Source organism: Eschrichtius robustus, chromosome 8 (assembly GCF_028021215.1).
Source record: "Eschrichtius robustus isolate mEscRob2 chromosome 8, mEscRob2.pri, whole genome shotgun sequence".
Taxonomy (NCBI): domain Eukaryota; kingdom Metazoa; phylum Chordata; class Mammalia; order Artiodactyla; family Eschrichtiidae; genus Eschrichtius; species Eschrichtius robustus.
In genome coordinates, this window is record NC_090831.1 from 85,454,970 (window position 1) to 85,473,325 (window position 18,356).

At 40.9% G+C, this 18,356-nt stretch overlaps 1 protein-coding gene across 2 annotated transcripts in view; it reads left to right on the forward strand.

The window, feature by feature from the left end:
- AVL9 (AVL9 cell migration associated) overlaps window positions 1-18,356 on the forward strand; it is an 86,052-nt gene that overhangs the window by 58,201 nt on the left and 9,495 nt on the right. The window contains exons 17-18 of one of the 2 annotated variants that reach the window (XR_011074700.1): window positions 4,755-4,868; window positions 5,773-6,353. The gene's annotated coding sequence lies outside the window, so the exon portion shown is untranslated. Of the gene's footprint in view, window positions 1-652; window positions 704-4,754; window positions 4,869-5,772; window positions 6,354-18,356 lie in introns of those variants that run through there. The other variant, XR_011074701.1, reaches the window with a different exon arrangement.

Sequence of the window (18,356 nt, forward strand, 5' to 3'; positions counted from 1 at the left end):
TGTGTTGTTCTAAAGATTACCTTTTTACTTAATATTAATTAAAGATATAGAAACTATATATTTAAATCATGTTAAATGGGACACAACTTAGGGATTTTCCTCAATCTTATTTTTCATCAGCTTCTCACACTCATAGAGTATGCTGCTCAAATTTTTTTGTGTGCAATATGAATATTTGAACATTTCAGTCAGGTACTGAGCCAGAAAAGGTAATTGAAGTTTTTAGAAAACTTACATGCTTAGGAAATATATTGTTTTCTTGAAATATTAATAATTTATAGCTGGAAATATAGGATCAAGACTTGTTTCAGTCCACTTGATCACTGGTTCCTAAATTTAGGAAGCATATGATTAACAAGTTGGTGAAAGCATTTAGTGGGTACAGGAATAGTTTAAATACTTGAGATTAAAGGCTTTCCACAAACCCCTTTCTAAGAAAGTTTAGCTTAGAAATCTTAGAAAGTTTTCTTAGGAAGTTTAGAGCTGTGGTACATATTTTGATCAGAAAGGTAGTTTCTCTTTGCTCTAGTAGTTTTATAATTTGTACTAGTCTTTTGTTTCTGTTGTCATTTGTTTTTTAAAAAATGTTAAAATTATAAATGACATCCAATCATACTGAACTGTAAAACTTCTACTGTATCTTTATTTTAAGGAAAAATGAGAATAAAATTATGCTGTTTGTCCTGCATACAGTGGACTTGGCCTGTTTTTCTAGAAGTACCCTTCATGTTGTCAGTGTGGTTTCTGGCCTGCTTCACAGTTGGACAGAAGGGCCAGCCTCGTTTATTAGGAAACCAGCGGAACTAAAGGACTCATTGCTCGTTCTTTTTACTCTCTCATTTTGAAAATACTTGTGGTGGTGCTTCAGTTTGTGAGGTGGTGACCCTCGCAGCAAGAATGTTTAGTGCCTGGGGCTGCACAAAGTACAACCAAACGGAGTTTGGTCATGCAGTAACATCTTGTCACATGATCATGGACAGAAATCCCCAGGGGACTAGGATGTTGTCCCAAGCGACCCATTTTTCCATCCGTACTGGTGAGCTTCAAAATAACCTTGACATTTCCACTGAGGACTCCTAGCACATTTTCACATATGTATTTCCATGTACCATGGTTTCCTTACAGCTGTTTTGCAAAACAGCTTCACAGAAGAAGGAGACAAATGTCTTTGCTCCCAGGAATGTGTGCTGCCTTGAGTACAGGGTTAAATTTAAGGTACCAGTGTTCTTACAGCGTGGATTGTTGCTGCCTGGAGCTGACAAGGTGACTCGGGCAGTAGAGCTGGACGCCGCCAACATCTCCCTTTTCCGAGGACCTGTTCCAGCTGCGCTTCAGGCTCTGCCGTGGTGAGGGGATGGTCCCCCATCGTCTCCCAGGTCAGAGCTGCCTGCTCTTCATTCTGATAGGATGGGAGTTGCAGTGATCAAACCTGGCCACATCTGGAAGGAGCATGAGTATAGAGCCAGTTTCTTCCAAGGAACCACACTTTGTGAAGGGCTCATCTCCTCCTGTGGTAATCACAGGCTTGGGGAACCTCTCTGCAGCAGGACTGATCTGTCCAAGTTCACAATCGACAAATCCCCAGATGACACTCCAGTCGCGTGACTGACAGCCGACTCCAGTCGAGGCGGCTAAGGTCTAGTCATCCAGCACAGGTAACACGCTTCGCATGGCTGTGGAGTCAGAGGCCAGACAGTGTCCGGGGCAGGAAAGCCAGATGGTCGTGCTCTTTGCTCTTGATCCCATGTATACCTGCTGTGGAACCACTGACATCCCAGCATAACACAAAAACTAAGATTCAGATGTTTCTAAATGTGTATATGTTTTATCCTTCACCAGACCTGGCTTCCCTCCTGGGGCGCATTGATGTGGAGGGTGGGAAAATGGCGAAAGCCACTCGATAAAATATTGATCATTGTTGAAGCCAGGAGATGAGTACACAGGGGTTTGCTAGACTATTCTGGTGTCATGTATGTTTGAGAATTTCCATAATGAAAAGTTAAAAACTCCTTGCTCGCCATTAAACAACTCTGCTGCTGCTGAAAAGGCTCCACCCTCTGTGTCCTCCCTGCCCGCCCCCCCCGCCCCACCCCGGCAATACTCTCAGGTAGTTGCAGGGAATTTTGAAGCCTTCAGTCGGGCTCTCGGCATCAAATCAGTGTGTCTGCTAGTCCTCTTCTGACCTTGTGTGGTTCCAGCCACTTGTCCTTGTAAAGCAGAATCTCTCCTGAGTTAGCTTTAGAATGGAAGGGCTGGGAAAGAACAGAAAATAAGTTTTTGAAAAAGTCTGTTCAGTCACTAAGTTCTTACTGTTCTTCCTCAGTAACTCGTCTTTGTTCCATCTCTTTCTGACTTCACTTGCGTCATTCCTGGTCCATTACGCCTGAGCCTTTATTGGTTTCTCTACTCTCAGTCCGCCCTACCCCTCACACCCAGAATCATCTCCCTAAGACATTAGGGTATTTTTAATTGTCCCTTTGCTGCATGGTAATCCTCCAAGTCTACCTACTGTCTACAGAATTAAATCCAGATTCCTAAATCAGGCACTCAGGGTCCACCACACAGTAACATCCCAAACTTCTCCCCTGACACCCTGGCCTCCACAAGCCCCCTGGCTAAGTGACACCTTTGCTGTGGTCACGCTTTCCCACCCCTCTAGTTGTTGGAGAAGCATTATTGAGAGAACCCCTGATAGACACTTAACTGAAGGTCAGCTCCAGCCTCTCTTGCTTCTCAGAGTCTCCCCTGGGGCTACTCTGAGTTCCTTCTAAAATACTTGGACTCAGCTTTTATTGAGCACCACGCAAATAGGTGCTTCCGTCTTGGAGATTTTCAACCAGCAAAACTTTAAGATAAAGGGATGGGCAACTTAAATGCGAAATATACATACGGAAAAGAAACGTATACATTAAGCTTAACCAATCACACAACTAATACCCAGGTAAGAAATAGGATATTGCCCGCACCTAAAATGCCCCGCCCCTTGTGTCTCTCCCAGATCATAATTCTTCCTTCTCCAGATGTGTTTGGTTTTCTGATTTTTGAGATAATCATTTCCTTATAATTCGACCTCCTCCTTCCTGCGTATGTATCCCAAACAGCATTGTTATTTTTTGTCTGTGTTTAAACTTGTATAAACGGTATCACACCATTCGTATTGTCTTTTTCTGCTTAATTTTGGTTGTAGGAGATGGTTCTCTTTCACTGCTTTATCAGCTGTTCCACTGTACGACTGCGCCACGGTTTATCCAGTCTGCTATGGGTGGGCGTTGGCTGTTTCTGGTTTGAAGCTAATGTGAAGAGCCGTGCTGCTCTCACCCTTCTAGTGTGCATCTCCCAGTGCACCTGTGCACGTTTTCTCTAGGGTATAAATGTGGGAATGAAACTGCAGGGTCATGGGAATATGTATCTCTTCGAACTTGTTAGTTAATGCCAACCTGTTTTTCAAAGGGATGATACCATTTCACCCTCCCACCAGCAGGGAATGAGAACAGCATTGTTCCACATTGTCTCCAGTGCTTTGGTATCACCAGGAATTTAAATTTCTGCTGATTTGATGGGTGTAAGATGGTATCTCATGGTGGGTTTTAATTTGCATTTCCCTGTGTACAAATAAAATTGAGTACTTTTTAATTTACTTATTGACTATTTAGATTTCCACTTTTGTGAAATGCCTATTCGTCTTTTACCCATTTTTCTGTTAGGTTATCTGTTTCTTATTTGCTTGAGTTTTAATTTTATGAGTGTGTATGTATGTGTGTATACATCAATCTATATATATATAGATAGATATAGATAGGTAGATAGATTTCTGGATACTATTTCTTTGTCAATTATGTGTGTTGCAAATACTCATTCTGTGACTTACCTTCATTCTTTATGGTCTCTTTTGATGAATAGAGTTCTTAATGTAGTCAAATTTATCTTTCCTCTTATGATTAGAGGAAATCATATCTTTTTGTGTTTTATTTAAGAAACTTTTCTCTACCTCAAGGTCATAAGGATATTCTCTATAATCTTCTAGGAGTTTTTCAGTTTTGCCTTTCACATTTAGGGCTTTCTTCACCTGAAATTTCTTTCCCAGTCCCCACTCCCCCCCTCCCCTACCCAATATGGCTAGAAAGTTTTGGCACTTCTTATTTTGCCAAGTAAGGACTCTATTTATTTATTTTTATTTTATTTATTTATTTATTGGTTTTTAAAAACCTCTTATTGAAATATAGTTGATTTACAATGTTGTGTTAGTTTCAGGTGTACAGCAAAGTGATTCAGTTTTATATATATATATTATATATATATAATATACATATATACATACACGCACCGTTTTTTAGATTATTTTCCATTATAGGTTATTACAAGATACTGAGTAGAGTTCCCTGTGCTATACAGTAGGTTCTTGTTGGTTATCTATTTTATATATAGTAGTGTGTATATTTTAATCCCAAACATCTAATTTATCCTTCCCCTGTCCCCTTTCCCCTTTGGTAACCGTAAGTTTGTTTTCTATGCCTGTGAGTCTATTTCTGTTTTGTAAATAAGTTCATTTGTATCAGTTTTTTAGATTCCATATATAAACCATATCATATGATATTTGTCTTTCTCTTATCACTGTCACTTTTTACAAAGACGTTTTAATCCCAAAACATGGGAAGAGCATAGGGTCAGAGTAAAGGAGAATCCTTTAAATCAAATGAGTACCTCTTTGTGTTGTATGAGTTTAATTTGTCCATATTTTTCTCATTTTGTTACAGGTCCTGTGCAAAACTTTGCCTCAGCATGAGTTTTTGAAGACAGAGGAAGGAACCCAATTTTTTTTACTTTGAAGGGCTGATGTTCTCCAAGTCTAGCAATCACATAAATGTCCGGTATGTCCAGAACTGTCCTGGGCAGCCACAAGCCCTAAGGACTTTTAACACCGAAGCAGAGACTCACACTGGCCTCCAGAGATCCAAGATGTACACATCTTTGGCTCCTTGCCCTGGGAAGTCACTTTCAAAACTAACCCAAGTCCCTCACACTGCATTTTAAACCCTACCTTCTTCCCATCAAGTATTTGAGTGCCTACTGTGTACACACACAGTACATGCCACTCTACATGCCACCCACGTAGCAGGGGGAGAATGGACGTTTACCATAGACGGTAAAGAGGCTGGGTCAAAGGTCAGCCCAGTGTGTTTGAGCACAGCATGTTGGCCAGCTCCTTTTTGACAGGGGTGAGTAGATGTCTCTTCCCCTGAAGGCTAAGTGATAGTTTTAGGAGTGAGGTGGGTTTAGATACAAAGGGCTCCAGGGCCTAGGAGAACAACATAGGCAAAGACTGGGAAGCAGTGAATGTTCTTTGGTGTGGCTGGAACCTAAATGGCAAGGGGGGATGGGCAAGAGATGAGGCTGTAAGATAAGGCCAGGTTTGGAAAAAGAGATCCCTGTCAGCCTGGCAGAGGGGGGTGGACTTGATCTAAAAGGTCAGGGGAAAACCTTAAAGGGCTCTCCAAGGGCAAGTGGCAGGTTGGGTGCTGCATTCGAGAGAGTTCATTCTGGGTTGGGCGCCACTGTATTTGCACAACCATTAGCTCTAGTGATGTTTCTCTGAACTCAGCAATCACCGCCTTCCTTTTCCTCAAGGGCCCAATCTCTTAGCTTTGTACAGCTTTCAATCCCATTTGCCCCAAACAATGGGCCCAACAACAAAACTCCTATGGACCCAGCCCTCAGTCAAAAACCAGTCACCCTGATGTCACCCTGAGAACTCTTTTCCTTTGATTTCCCCAGCCGTTAGACTCGCGGGGACTTGTGAACGAGGAGCAGCTCTAAAGTGATTGTGGGCGGTGCCGGCAGAGCACGGAGGACACTTCAGCATCTGCTGAAGTTACTCTTTTTGGCAAAGGGGAGACACAAGACACCCGTGCCACCACCACCATGTTGATAAACCTGGGTGAAACTCACTTTTTCTTCCTGAAGTTTACAAGCAGGAAGGGAATACTTCGTATGTTCAAAAGTCCATCTGCAGTTAACATCCGGACTTTCATTTATATGTGATCTAATCCATGAAATTTTTATTCTGATCAACGTTACCAGATGAGCCATGTGCGCTGAGGAATGATTAGCCCAAAGTAGGACAGAAGATAATCTGAAAAGTAGCCTTTCCACCTGCCCCCTGGCTCTGCCCTAGAAAACAGTCAGTCAGCAGCACTTCCTAGAAACCACGGAGACAGAAGTTACGCTGCACCCGTCTTCAGCTGCAGGAATCCTGAATTGGTTCTTCGGACAAGATCATCTGTTAAACGCCACAGCCTCAGTGCCCTCGATAGATCATTCACTCCCACTAAATGCCTTACAAATGGAAATTCCAGGTAAGGTTTTAACAGATGAAGATAAATTAGTATTTTTTGTGTGTCACCCACTTTATGGTCATTTAAAAGCTCAAGGACTGAAATTTTAAAATCTTTTTTTTAATACATATAAATTTATTTATTTATTTTTGGCTGTGTTGGGTCTTGGTTGCCGTGTGCGGGCTTTCTCTAGTTGTGGCGAGTGGGGGCTACTCTTCGTTACGGTGCACAGGCTTCTCATTGTGGTGGCTTCTCTTGTTGCAGAGCAGGGGCTCTAGGCACGTGGGCTTCAGTAGTTGTGGCGTGCAGGTTCAGTAGTTGTGGCTCGTGGGTTCTAGAACGCAGGCTCAGTCATTGTGGCCCACGGGCTTAGTTTCTCTGCGGCATGTGGGATCTTCCCGGACCAGGGCTCGAACCCGTGTCCCCTGCATTGGCGGGCAGATTCTTAACCGCTGTGCCACCAGTGAAGTCCCTGAAATTTAAAAATCTTATATTTTACAACTTTTAAAGTGTGTTTTTCTATTAGTGATAGATCCTGCATTTTGGGACTCGAAGTTTAAAACATTTTTATTTTGTGTGCCATTAATTCCACTCCTTTGAGCATCTGGGCTTAATGAATCCTTAGAATTTTTCTTCTTGGGTCTCCTTGGAAATGAAGGATACTAGTCACTGCTCCTGGTTGGAAAACGTTTTTTTTGTTTCCTTTTAAGTTACCAGGTTAAATTCTGTGACTATTCTCACTTGAAGAGCAGATTGTATTTCCAAGGTTTCTGATACAATTCTTAGGGAATGCAGAACGGGTTTCCTAAATGGACAATGTTGTTTGTGGGAGCTGTGTCTCAGCTCATAAAAGCCTGAATGTCAGAGAGCCAGAGTATGTACCGAAGTATAGTAGAAGGTGCTAGAGAACTGAAATGCTCCACACAACAGACAGAAGAATGTAACTTACAACTTGACAGCTGAAAACATAGCTCCTGTCTGCACAGCCCCAGCAGGAGTAAGTCAAGATTCAGTCACAAAACCACTTGCTGTGGGTGAGATGCTGTCGGGGCTCCAGGAGACAAGAGGAGATCTGATAAAAAAATTTGATAGTGAAAAATGTGATGAGTGTCTTGAGAGGTCCAGTAAAGTGCCATGGCAGTGCTTTCAGCTAGGACAATCAGAGAAGGCTTCCTGTAGGAGGTGGCATTCACACTGCTCCTTGAGTGAAGATGGTAAGATTTTGAGTAGAGACAGTAAAGATAAGAGCAGATTTTCAGTCCACCCTAGGGGGGCCTGTGGCCTGTGATGCAGAAGAGCAGGTCAGTGAGTATAGGCCTAGGAAGGGTTATGGAGTGATGACAGAGGAGAAAGAAGGAAGAGAACAGTCCTTGGGGATGCTAAAGCCAGAAGGAACCTGAGAAGTATAGAAACCACCGGAGATCACTCTTGGTGAGAATACAAGGATTAAGGAAAAGAGTGAGGAGGGGGGGAAATCCCCGCCGACACACGAAGGAAAAGAAGTACCTGTAAGGGGTCATCTGTATGTTGAGGACTTCTGTTGGATGAGGTGGCTGCCTTCCCAGGGTCAGGAGTATGAAATACTTTCCATCAAGTAAGCTGGAAAGTTTTGGAAAGTGCAATTGCCTTTATATCACCTTCACAAAACAAAGCATTTCGAACAGAAACATCAAGTTGTTTTCTTTGGGGACCAAAAGATACTTTATCCGCTTTCAAGCTGTGACAGATATCAAGGCCAAGCACAGTGTTGATTAAAATCAACTATTTCACTTGATCTATGTGGTTTCATAAGTATATACATAGTTAAAATCAAATTGTACACATAAGACACATTTAAAAAATTTTTAATCATAAAAAACCCCAACCATTTCAAACTGTAATTTGTTTCTGGAGTTAGGTAGGCATGGTCAATGGAAGGAATATGGTTTCCATTTTTCAGGCACATCTTTCAAGAAAACTGCAAACCCAAAAAAGCTGGTGTCTCTGACAAGTGAAAATTACCAAAAAAAGTGCCTGCATTTTCATTTTGCTAGACTTTGGCAACAGTAATCAGCATCAGTCTTTGCTTTTGCTCAGGGCTTTATAGCTTACAAGTTAGGATCTCATAAATTGGATGTAGACAGGCCTGGGTTTGAAATCCAGCACCCACACTTGCTTATTACTCACCATCTCTGAACCTTGGGTTTCCCATGGGTGCAGTGGGTTTAGATGATGAATGGGTTGTCGATGCATTTATTTGTGTTCATATTGGTTTATTGTCCATCTTCCCCCATAGAAAGTGAGGAGGGATTTCTTTCTGATTTATTCACTGCTGTGTCGTCAGGGACTAGAACAGTGCCTGGGACGTAGTAAGCCCTTAGTAAACACTGGATGCACAGACAGTTCTGATTTGTGACTTTCGGAGAAGGGAGAAGATATATGTAACTGGAAGGTGAAAGGTCACAATCCACAGACAGATGAAAGGAAAATGAAGAAAATGGTGTGAATTCCTAGGGTTCGAGGAGGGGGGACCAGAAATGAACAGCGTAATTGGATATAAAAGGAAAGTGTGAATTTCCTAAGCACACCCATGGGCAGTGTATCTGATACGCAGTTAGCTTTGAACACACATTTGCTTTCAACAATTTTTAATTCTTTATAAATTAACAACTGAAGAGATTCAAATGAATTTTTATCCAATGTGTAGGGTATAAAGGATAACAATAGAATGAACACTCCACCAGCCGATTTAAGATGGTGTTTCTCATCCCTCTAGGCTGGGAAAGAGATGGGAAGAGGAGAGAGGAAAGGCCCAAGGAAGCACGTGGGCCGCTTCCCTCAGGGCCTCCTCCCCTGGGCTCCAGTCGCTTACCTCAGTTTCCCTTACTTACTAGGACAGCATTTCTGTACAGAGAACCCCAAAAGCTGAAGGCAGAATACAGTCCTAGACTGTTATGTGACCTTGGGCATGTTAAAAAAAGACTTCTCTGGGCCTATGTTCTGAATAAAAGAAAGGAGGTAGATTGGTGGTTTTCACATCCTCTCTTAGGTGGGAAGCTGTTCCAACAAAATCCTCCCGGATGATGACTGACTGAAGAGGATGCCTTCCCCAGCACTTGACTGTTTATTCCTTCCTTATTTAGGTCTCCATGACGCAGTGCTTCCTGTACTGTATCGAGTTCCTGCACACTCCAGCGGAGTTCTTTTTTGAGTGTGTTTGAATGTTAAGCTAACGCTCATTTCATTGCTTTCAACGAGATGCACTTTTAAGGAGTGTCAAAAACGCAGGCATGAACATTTTTATGACCCTGTACCTTCATCAGGAGAGTGTCCAACTCAATGTAAATGGACTTAATCCCCCCCAAGCCTGATTGGCATTCCATTCCTAAGAGTTAATATCAAGGAAATAATCCAAAAGGCAAAAAAAAAAAAGCCATGTGCGTGGAGTTCTTTGTCATAGCATTTTTCATTATAGTGAAAAATGAAACACTGGGAACAACCAACAGAGGAGGACTGAGTTATGATGCTTCAGTGTTATACTAGTGAGTGCGACGCTCATTGTCACATTTGACGGCTATCAGAACAATCACTGTGGAAACTGGGGTAACGAGGAGAAGAGAAAATGGCAGAACCTACTGAAGTATACAGAGGAAGCAGGAGGCCAGCTTGCTTCCCCTGCGTTTCTTCTTCCTCTTTCCTATGTCTTTTCTCAGTTTCTCCCACGTTGCTATGGGAACATGGAAAAATGAGTTGATATATGAGGTCAATAACACAATGGTGATTTTCTGCTTCTGAACTGTGCCAGGGCACAGAATACAAGCACACTGCATGGGAATTAGAGCCTCTCAGGCCTTCAGTGCCTTTTTTCCCCCAGCTGGGCCCTGAATGTATTTCCATCACCATCCTTACTGTTCCAGTTTTGTAATGAACTATGAGGACTGGAGCACGGCACATAGTAGGCACTTGATTTACATTGTGACATGAACAAAACCTTCCTTTCCTTCCTCTGTGGTTGTGGCTTACTGAGAAGCACCATGTAACTGATGCACTGAAACAGCCAGAGGAACTGACAAAGCAAAAGAAGCAGTGCTTTCAACTCTTTCTGTCTTACAAAGTGCTTGGTGAAACTGTAAGAGGATATTTAGCACCACAAAAAGTAGGCCAAGGGTAAGAAAAACTCTCCATACCCAAGAGAATTCAGATGACCAAATTAAGTCTGATCCAGAATAAACAGTTCTCATCTGGAAATCTAGCAGTTCCAGAAAGTACTGTCCGGGGGGAAAAGGCCCACGATGTTGAGCTGCATAATTATGTAACCCTCCAGGAAAGAGGGAAGAAGTGCCATCGTACAGGGGTGCACGGGGAAAATCAAATGTGAGCAAGTAACAGTTCTCAGGCCTCAAAGAGGAAGACTTTTTGCTGAAGAGAAACCAGGCCCTTTCCCATGAACTTGACCAGCTTCAGTTTTCCCCATCCTCACCCAGCATCCAAAGCCTAAAACAAGGTTGCTATTTCAAATCCCTCCAATAGAAATAACTTTCCAGTAGTCATGTGAGTAGTGTTGCACATGAAGGAACTCACCTGAAATGAAACGGAAGCTTAGCTATTATGAATAGGTCAAGACCATTCATGTTAGTATTTTATGAGGAAAAGCATTATCATTGTCCCCTTACAGGTCACTTAAAAACATCAAACAAACAAATTAAATGCCAGATGGTAAGAGGAATTTAAAATATAACTTTCTCCCACAAATTGTAAACATCCAAGCTTGAAATTGAAAGCTGGGACTGGCGGAGATATATGTACACCCAGGTTCATAGCAGCATTTTTCACAGTCATCATGAGGTGTGCACAACCCAAGTGTCCATCGCTGGATAAACAAAATGTGGTGGATACATATACATACAATGGAATATTATTCAGCCTTAAAAAGGAAAGAAACCTGATACATGCTGCAGTGTGGATGAACCATGAGAACATTACATTCAGTGAAATAAGCCAGTCACAAAAGGGCAACTACTGTATTGATTCCCCTGGTGTGAGTTACCTGGAATAGTCAAACTCACAGAGACTGAAATTAGAAGGGTGGTTGCCAGAGGCTGGGGGGAGGGAGGAATGGGGAGCTATATTGTTTAATAGGTACAGAGTTTCAGTTTTGCAAGATAAAAAGTTCTGGAGGCGTATGGTGGTGATGGTTGTACAACAGTTTGAATGTACTTAATGCCACCGAACTGTATACTTAAAAATACTTAACATGGTAAATTTTATGTGTGTTTTACCACAACTTTTAATGCAGGCTTGATTCCACCAGTCCTTTGTTTAATGATGGAAAAGCCTAATTTTATGTCTTGTACTTTTACTGGGGGCTCTGTACAAGATATTTTGGGTAAATAGAGGACTCTGTTACATCCTGTTAAAAAAAAATTTCTTAACACATAGGAGTCAACCTAATTAATTATAAGGACATTGTTCTTTCCGCAGCACCCAGGGTGAACCTATTCCAATACCTCATGCCTATAATGATCGTGGTTATGCAGGTCTAATCCCTTAACAGCAAACTCCGAAGACAATACTTCTTTTAACCTCAAGTGGAAATTAATCTTTATATTTCACTTATTCATCCAATAGTAATAATTATTACTGACACATATTGAACAATTGGATATGCTAGAAAATGTGCTAACAACTTTGACGTGTAATATAAAGTTAATAATCCTATTAGTAGAAATTATTATCCCCAATTTTTGGAGGAAAAACTTGAACGAAGGTGAAACTCAAATTCACATCATCCATAACCCACCACGCTCAAAAAGACCATTGAACTCCGAGAAACATAGGGGATCTTCAAGTTCAGTCGCTTCATTGTTGTTTACCTTCATTATGGAAATTTTCAAATACATACAAAAGTAGTCAGGAGAGTATAATAAACTTCCTTTTTTAAAAAAAAATTTTTTTATTTATTTGGCTGTGCCAGGTCTGTGGGATCTAGTTCCCTGACCAGGGATCAAACCCAGGCCCCCTGCATTGGGGGTAGCACAGTCTTAACCGCTGGACCACCAGGGAAGTTCCTAAGCTTTTTATAATAAACCACTCAGCTTCAGTACTCATCAATTTATAGTCAATCTTTTTTTTTTTTTAAGATTCTTTTATGTGGATCATTTTTAAAGTCTTTATTGAACTTCTTACAGTATTGCTTCTGTTTTATGTTTTGGTTTTTTGGCCCTGAGACATGTGGGATCTTAGCTCCCCGACCAGGGATCGAACCCACAACCCATTCGTTGGAAACCTTAACCACTGGACCGCTAGGGAAGTCCCCTATAGTCAATCTTACTTCATCTTTACCCTCACTTATTTTCCTTCCTCCCATAGAATATTTTTGCCATGTGATTTTTTTTCTTTTTTTTTTTCTTTTTTTTGTCTGCGTTGGGTCTTGTTGCCGTGCGCGGGCTTTCTCTAGTTGCAGTGAGCGGGGGCTGCTCTTTGTTCCGGTGCACAGGCTTCTCATTGTGGTGGCTTCTCTTGTTTGCAGAGCACAGGCTCTAGGGCGTGCAGGCTTCAGCAGTTGTGACACAAGGGCTCAGTAGTTGTGGCTCTCGGGCTCTAGAGCGCAGGTCAGTAGTTGTGGTGCATGGGCTTAGTTGCTCTGCGGCATGCGGGATCTTCCTGGACCAGGGCTCGAACCTGTGTCTCCTGCATTGGCAGGCGGATTCTTTTTTTTCTTTTTTTTTTTTAAATTTTATTTACCTATGTATTTATTTTTGGCTGTGTTGGGTCTTCATTTCTGTGCGAGGGCTTTCTCCAGTTGCAGCGAGCAGGGACCACTCTTCATCGCGGTGTGCGGGCCTCTCACTGTCGTGGCCTCCCGTTGCGGAGCACAGGCTCCAGACGCGCAGGCTCAGTAGTTGTGGCTCACGGGCCTAGTTGCTCCGCGGCATGTGGGATCCTCCCAGACCAGGGCTCGAACCCGTGTCCCCTGGCAGGCGGATTCTTAACCACTGTGCCACCACGGAAGCCCGCCATATGATTTTCTAAAGTTTTTATTTGGAAATAGTTTCAAACCTACATATAAGTTGCAAAAATGAAAATAGTAAAAAACCAAATACCCATTACCCTTTACTTTCATCTATTATTAACATTTATTCCATTTGCTTCATTTGTAGGTCTCTCTCTCACACACACACACACACACACACACACTTTTTTGGGGGAATGATTTGAGGGCAACATACATCACAATCCTTTATCCCTAAATACTTCATTGTGTATTTCCTAAGAATAAAGATATTCTCTTATAGACCATAGTATAATTATCAACCTCAGTAAATTGAACATTGACTCAATAATTTTATCTACTGTACCATTCTTATTCCAGTTTTGTCAATTGTGTTCTTCAGAGCTTTTTTTTTTTTTTTTTTTCAATGCCGCACCGTACAGCCTATGGGATCTTAGTTAGTGGGAACTGAGGAGGCCTTGGTTCCTTGCCACATGGGCCTCTCCCTGGGGTTGCTTGTGTGTCCTCATAGCATGGTACTGGCCTCATCTAGAGCAAGTGATCCCTGAGAGGGCAAGGAGAGGGCAAAGCCTTGTGACCTAGTCTTAGAAGTCACACACTGTCACCTCCACTACAGTCAACTCATTAGAAGTGAGGAACCAAGTCCAGCCCACATTCCAGGGAAGGGAAATTTAGCTCCAATTTTTTTTTTTTTAAGTTACAACTCTTTTTTTTTTTTTTTTTTTTTTTTTATGGCCACACCGCGCGGCTTGTGGGATCTTAGTTCCCCGACCAGGGATTGAACCCGTGCCCTTGGCAGTGAAAGTGCTGAGTCCTAACCACTGGACTGCCAGGGAATTCCCTAAAGTTCCAACTCTTGAAGGGAGAATATCAAAGAATTGGTGGGCATATGTTAGGACCATTACAGAATCCATTGATGATTCTTGCCTGATGTAATCCTTACTCAAAATAATGATTTCCCACCTATTCTGTATTATTTTTAAAGCGAATTCTAGCCTCGTATTTCATCTGTAAATTTTTGAGAATGTATCTCAAAAAATAAATATTTTTTAATATTATAAACTGATAATATTATCAAGTAGCAAGTCATTATTCAAATTTCCATTTGTCCCATGAATGCTGTATTTTCTGAGATACAATTCACATGACATAAAATTCACCCTTTTAAAGTGTACAGTCCAGTGGTTTATAGTTATTTTCACAAAGTTGTACAATCATCACCACTAGTTTCATCACACCAAGAAGAAACCCTGTATCCATTAGCAGTCACTACCCATTTCCAAATTAATTTCTGTGGGTATGCCTCTTCTGGATATTTCATATAAGTGGAATGATTACAATATGTGGTCTTTTATGTTTGGCTTCATTTGAAACCGTGGTGCAATCCACGTCACCTGCCTTCACTAATCAAGGTTTTAAGGCTTTCAGGTCCTCCAAGCAGCACGTAGCCTGAACAATATGTTTGCCCAAGGTGTTTTCCAGGAACTTGGAGTCAGCTGCCTCTGCTTCAAGTTGAGCCAAGAGTCAGCTCTGTCTGGTTTGAGCCGAGCTGCTTAGGACTGGATAGGACCACTGACCCTTCAACTGGGCATGCGGGAGCATCTGCTTGTGACATATTGAACGTGCAGAGGCCTGCCCAGAACAATTATCACACCTTTTTCCAATAACCTTTCCTCTTCCTCCGCGCCTCGGACTGCCCTGCTTCTTTGTTCTTTTTCCCATAAATACCTGAGCCCCTTGCCTTTGGGAAGGCAGGTTTGAGATTTGTCTTTCCGTCTCCTCGCTTTGCTGCAAATCTCGGCGTCTCACCATTTTGACTTTCTGCGCATCCGGCAGAACAAACCTGGTTCGGTAACACCCTCACTTAGTATAAAGTTTTTAAGGTTGATCTGTTGTAACATGAATAAGGACTTCATTCCTTGTTGTGGCCGAATAATATTCCTTTGTATGGATTTACCAGGCCTTGTTTATCCATTTTTTTGGCTATTACGAATAATTGCTTATGTACAAGTGTTTGTGTGGAGCCATATTTATTTTTAGTTTGTTTGAATTGGTACTGAACTAAAGACTACACAATGCCATTAGTTGATAAATCTTTCAAGTCACCATAGGTTCCTCCTCTACAACTTTGTATTTTTTTCCAATTTGTTGAAGAAACTGGGTCATTTGTCCTGTACAGTTTTCCAAGATCTGGATTTTGCTGATTGGATCCTTTAGGCATAAATAATTTAACATGTTCTTCTAACATCTGTAGTTTCATAGGTTGGTAGCTGGGTGTAGAGGCTTGATCACATTCACACTTGATGGGGGCGGGAGGGCTGGCAAGATTACATGCTATGGCCTGTTACTCTACAAACATAAAGTCCCAAACTTGCCTTAATAAAAGGTGAAAATGTTACTGTTTAGTATATTTTATGAAGAAATTGAGCTTCATAAGTGGACAAATATGGGGAATTATATATAATCAGTGTTAATTTAAATGATCTTATTCTGGTGAATGTGATTTTTTTTTTAAGGGAGTATGAAGCCCTTTTCAAATTCTCATCTCAACAGAGCAGACTACGAGTGAACGAGTCCACAGCGTGATCCATATTAATAGGCTTCTCGTCTTTAAGTCTTCATCCCTTCTTTCTCTTAATTACTGAAGGGCAAATTGCTTCAGAGAAATTTAAATACTAGTATTTGAACTTTATGCATAATTCTTTTTTTTCCCCACACCGCGCAGCGTGCGGGATCCTAGTTCCCTGACCAGGGATCAAACCCGGGCCCTTGGCAGTGAGAGCGCTGAGTCCTAACCACTGGGCCGCCGGGAAATTCCCTATACAGAATATTCTTTGTAGTTCCTTTTTATTTTTCAAGGGTGAACTGCTTTTTAATAAGTCAATGTCTGTTTATACTTTTCTCTTGGTTTGGGTCATGGTGTTTGATCATGAGAGCTTTCAATGGAATGTAGAATAGGAGAAAGAAAAAAAATCTGCCAAATGTGTTAGAAAGCATTTGAAATAGAAGTGCTGGTTCCTATTTAAAACACTTCTCTTTGCTGCATGCACCAAGATGAGAGTAAAAGATGCCTTAATATTTAATTTTTATATTGTTAGAGACAATGGTTTTAATAAATTCCTATTTATCTGTTGTGTATTTTTAGTTTTTTGATAACTGAGTTCTTCTAAATGGTTTCACATAAAACCACATTTCAAGCCTTGTTTGTTTTCAAGTATCCAAATGTATGTCTCAGCCCAAGCATCTTTGTAAAAATAGGCATAGAAGTCTTTTAAATGCTGAGCTGTAGTACCTGCTTGATTTATTTTTTTAGTCATAGTAGAGGAAACTATTAGTACAGTTTTATCAGGAAGTTACTGATGTGTATGTGCGATTTACAGTGATTCTGTATATGTTCCCCAGCTTCAAAACACTTGGAACTACTGCTGTGGTTTCTGGAAGGGTCAGTTGTTGGTTCTTAAAGTTACACCTGTGCAGCTTGGGTTTGAGTTTTTAAAGAATAGTTAACTTTTAAAGAAACTTCCTTAGCCAAAGAGCAGTTTGAGTTGTATCCATGGTTTTTGCTGGGTTAACATTGGCATCAGTTAAATCGTTTGAATTATAAAGTAAGTATAATTATGGTGAAGAAGATCAGTCTCATTTTTAAATGCTGAATCACATTTTATTTCTTTAATTAATACAATAGAAACATCAAAATTCAGGACCACTGAAATATGCCAGCTTTTGTTTTGGGGTTGTGTGTGTAGTTGTGTTGATTTGTTTGCTTGTTTTTAAATTTATTTATTTTATTTTATTTTATTTTTATTCTTGGGTGCATTGGATCTTTGTTACTGCGTGTGGGCCTTCTCTAGTTGCGGCGAGCGGGGGCTACTCTTCGTTGCGGTGTGCGGGCTTCTCACTGTGGTGGCTTCTCTTGTTGTGGAGCATGGGCTCTAGGCGCGCGGGCTTCAGTAGTTGTGGCTCGCGGGCTCAGTAGCTGTGGCTCACAGGCTCTAGAACACAGGCTCAGTAGTTGTGGCACACAGGCTTAGTTGCTCTGCGGCATGTGGGATCTTCCCGGACCAGGGCTCGAACCTGTGTCCCCGGCATTGGCAGGCAGATTCTTAACCACCGCACCACCAGGAAGCCCATGTTTGCTTGTTTTTTAAAGAAACTGAAACTGCTATATCTGCTAGTGAAAGAAAATGCTTTGTTTTGCTCTGAAGATTCTGCAGTTGTTTAGGTGTATCTTGGTGCATAAATTACAAAGAATAATGCTAGTTAAATGCCAATGAACTATTTTACTCTTTTTATGTGAAACATACAAATTTCAGAGGGTGATGGTGGCAGTGGTGCCTCTTATACTACCTTATGTAAAACACTGGAACATTTTCATCAATATTGCCATCATCTGTTTAATATTCCCAGTATATTTTCTCAAAGTCTGTTTACTTAAAATTGTATGGAATGATATAATAAGCAATAAAATCTGAATTACACACACACACAAAGAAAGTAATAGTTCAATTTTTAAAAATAAGTTTCTGTATTTTGGCAGGAACACAAATAGAATTTTTGACATTCGTTAGATGATTAATGATATTTCTTTTGATATAAAGTCCTCTTATTTAGGGTTTAATATTCCATATATTCTAATGAGTACACTTTTCCCCAATAAAAATAATTAAGAAATTTTGAAATTTTTCATGCTAATGTTTTAATTTCTGAAGACAATAAAGAGATTATTTAGTAGACCATTTCCAGGAAAAAAAAAAACCATTGACATATTTTACAGTGGTATCCCCTAGGAGATTCAGTGGATTAAGGGTAAAATAAGTTCCTTTGCATACCACTAAACAGCTGGTACTCTCCCACAGAGAGAAGAATATTTTCAACATGGAAAATATATGATACAACATGTGCTTAGTATTGGGAAAATATCGACTTTCAAATACATATATTAATGTTTGTATTTCAGTGTTTTTCCTCTAAAAATAATGTTACTGGTACAATGAAAAATAACAGGGAAAAGGAATCACAATAAAAATGAAAGG